The 3,413-nt window shown below is 41.3% G+C and overlaps 1 protein-coding gene across 2 annotated transcripts in view; it reads left to right on the top strand.

The window, feature by feature from the left end:
* Window positions 1-42: 42 nt before the first annotated feature.
* Window positions 43-3,413, top strand: part of LOC119591425 — an 83,783-nt gene continuing 80,412 nt past the window's right edge. The window contains exon 1 of one of the 2 annotated variants that reach the window (XM_037940168.1): window positions 43-145. The gene's annotated coding sequence lies outside the window, so the exon portion shown is untranslated. Of the gene's footprint in view, window positions 146-1,149; window positions 1,645-3,413 lie in introns of those variants that run through there. The other variant, XM_037940167.1, reaches the window with a different exon arrangement.

Raw genomic sequence — 3,413 nt, 5'->3', positions numbered from 1 at the left:
AATTCCGCTTACGTAGATGTTTTATAATCATAAGCGTTGGTGAATTTCACAACGTAGGCCGCTGACTGATGTGGACCTCGCATAACGTATTCGCAAGAGTACTACGTGCGGATGTGCGACCTTCCAAGGAAATTCCAACAATACTGTAAGCCTAAATGTTTCATGGGGATGTTAAGAACAACTTACAAGCAAATATTATGTGTTTTGTACAAATAAGTTAGAATTCCAACCGCCACTCTCCTAAAAACGAATCTACGTGACTGGAAGAACCCCATTTCAACCGTCTTTGCTTTGACAAGATTCTTGAGAAAATAAAACCAATTCATGCGCTACTATTCAAACATGAATACGGAGAAAAATGCATGGTGGGAACCGTGTTTTTATTCAAAGAACATTCTAAGGAATTCTACGTCACTTAAAAGACAGCAGTGCAAGACGTATTGTGCAAGATCCGTTCAGTGTAGCCAAGACCTGGTGGTACGAATTTTCCTACTGTAATTTCACCATTTTTAGCTATACATGTTTCTTTTGAATCATCAGATTATTATTTGTCATGTAGACATTTTCTTATTATTAATTCAAAGGGCTTGAGGAGATTAGGAAGTAAGCAAGTGGTCGATAATATTTAATCAGATTTCATCGGGGTTGGTAATACTATCAGGGTATCTACTTGAGCGCCATACGAATTGGCAACATATTTTCAGGTATTTATTTTATATGTAACAGGCTGATATAAAAGACTCATAGAGGCAGATTTTACATGTATGGAGATGTGCTACATCATGCCGTCGAGAGTGCCATTCAAACCCTTCCATTAAGTGATTGTTAAAAATCATTGAAGTACACGTGTCCAAGCCGTCATCAGGGTTATTTCCATTTTCACTGTATTTGAATATTTAGAGACCCAAGCTAATTTTTCATCTTTATATTATTGAAAAATCTTCATTGAGAAATAAAAGAATAATATATCATCGGTCAAAATCCGTAATGAGCGATGTTATGTCTTATTCAGGTAGCTTTAATAATGAGAAAAATGAATTCCGGCAACGTGTAGCGCCTAGAATGTTGGAACCAGCGAGAAACATCTGGCAACGTTACGTTACGTTTCCAGTCGCGTTCGCTGCATTTGGATGCGTCTTAGTATTACGTGTAATTGAATTTCCCTCCTTTATGCTGGGTTGTAGGGATTAAAAGATAAGGTTTGGAGTGGTTTTTAGTCTATCTGACATAGGCATATTGGCATTTTGAAGCATTTAAGAGAATTGGATTACTTTGCTCAAACTCAAGTCGCAGCCGCTTCAGATGTTTGAAACTTAACAAGAATTTTCAACGTTTGCTGCCTATCCTCATTTTATAAACCTTGCAATTTTCAACCCCTGAAAATCGCATATGAAACGGAAATCAAAATCCAGCGAACAAAGACACGGAACCCCTCAGTTACAAACAACAAGATGAGTAAACAAGACCAAATATAAGGCTCCTGAAAGTTTTCAGAAGAACGAACTCTCCCTCCTCGGCCATCACGAGAACCTGTCCTTGAGAACCTAAACATGGAACACATTGAGGAGAATTGAGAGGAAAAAAATCGCTCCCATGCATCTTCTGCCCGCCTGACAGCCTGATCAGCGGCGAGAATTGAATCAGGTAAGACGCAGGAGTGGGAATCGACGGGAGGGGAATGTCAGGGGAGTGAAACGTTTGCGGAAAAGGGGAACGAAAAGCGGAGGGGGAAGGATGGGTGTGGGTGCGCAATGGCGATCGAGGAGATGATAAAAAAATCGGATTTTGGGGGATGTTTTGGCTGCGGACAACCTCTCTGACGCTCGATTTACACCTCGGAGGTTGCAGGACGACCGATCGAAGTCGTTTCAGGTGGTTATTGCCTTCGCACGACCTTGCCAGGGGACGAGGAACGTTTAATAATCGGGGATCCGGGAGGCTCTGGCAGTGGGTGAGTCAGGGCGTGAGGCGTAGTTGCGTGACTCATCTCCGGTGACTCATCTTCGCCACTTACGGGTAACACATAGGTCAAACCCGTGCCAGTGAAAACTTGGGTAAACTGAAAAAAGTAAAAAAAAGATAAAAAACTTATCTCGGTGACTCATCTTCCTCATAAGACTCATCTCCGGTGACTCATCTCCCTCATGAGACTCATCCACGAGGCAGACGCGGGTGAGTAGGTGACATTTGAGTACATTTCGTCGCTTGGGTTTGTGTTCGAGAACCACGACCGTCAATTAACGAGTAAATGATGAATGATGAGTGAGTAATAACGAATCTTCACAAGTTCGGGTGAGTAAGGGGGTGGGGAGCATTGGAGGAGGAGAAGGGAGAGAGAGAAGGGGTTGAATTCATCTTCAACTGTTGCAGTGGCTAATGGGGGCCTGGAGGCAGGCCACTCATTTTACACATAATTTTCTATTATTCGGGGAGGGAGGGTATGTTGTGGTTGAGAAGGGGGTAAGTAGGGAGAGGATATGTTGGGGTTGAGAAGAGGAAGATAGGAAAGGTATTTTTGGGTTGAAGAGATGTGGGTGTGATGTGGGGGTGTGAGTGGGTAGTGGTGGGAGGGTAGGTGAGTGTAGAGGTGGAGAGAGGAGGGTGAGGTGGGGGGTGGGGTGGTGGGGGCTTTTGTTGTGTCTGTGTGTCTTTGTATGATGTGGATGTGTTGTGATATATGATGTTGTGTAAAGACGGGTTGAGTAGTGTGTTATGTGGTTGATTAATGGGTGTGGGGATGTGTGTGGTATGTGTGTGGTAGTTTGTGGGTGTGTTTGGAGATCTTTATTTGTGTGGTGTGTTTAATTGATGTGCTTTGTGCCATCGTGAGTTTGTGTGTGTTGTGTTTTGTGGTTATGTTTTGTTTTGTTGTGTGTGTTTGTGATGGTTGTGACTTCTGTGTGTGTTGTGTGGTTGTATATGTGCTAGGTGTAGTTACTTGTACCGTTATATTGTTGTATAGTTTGTTGTAAATTGTCAGTGTTATCTTCCAATGTGTGTATGAACTTTAAATTTTTTTGTTGTTGAAACAGGAATAGCAGTCCGTCATTGCCACAGCAAAGACCAACAAACCTTCAAACCTGTGACAATATTATCAAAGAAAATATTTGTACAAACTTTTTGAAAGATATAGTATGTGGAGTTGATTGACAAGAGCAGAAGCCAAGGCACTTTCTTGTAGTTAGTGAAATACAACTCATTTATGAGACGTAAATTGTAGAATTTTTTACATTAATTTCCTTATTTTCTATTATTGTGTGTTATTGTCCTGAATTATGATAAGTAATTGTTCAGAGTAAGAATGGATCATGTGATAACCATGTCATGCAAAAGATTGGGAAACTGCTACCTATAATTTGGTGAGATTGTGGTCTGAAAAATTTATTTTTTGATATACAGGGAGGCCCTATTAT

The sequence above is a fragment of the Penaeus monodon genome, chromosome 28 (assembly GCF_015228065.2).
Source record: "Penaeus monodon isolate SGIC_2016 chromosome 28, NSTDA_Pmon_1, whole genome shotgun sequence".
NCBI lineage: Eukaryota > Metazoa > Arthropoda > Malacostraca > Decapoda > Penaeidae > Penaeus > Penaeus monodon.
The sequence above is the reverse complement of the archived record's forward strand: the minus strand, read 5'-3'. Positions and strand labels throughout refer to the sequence as shown.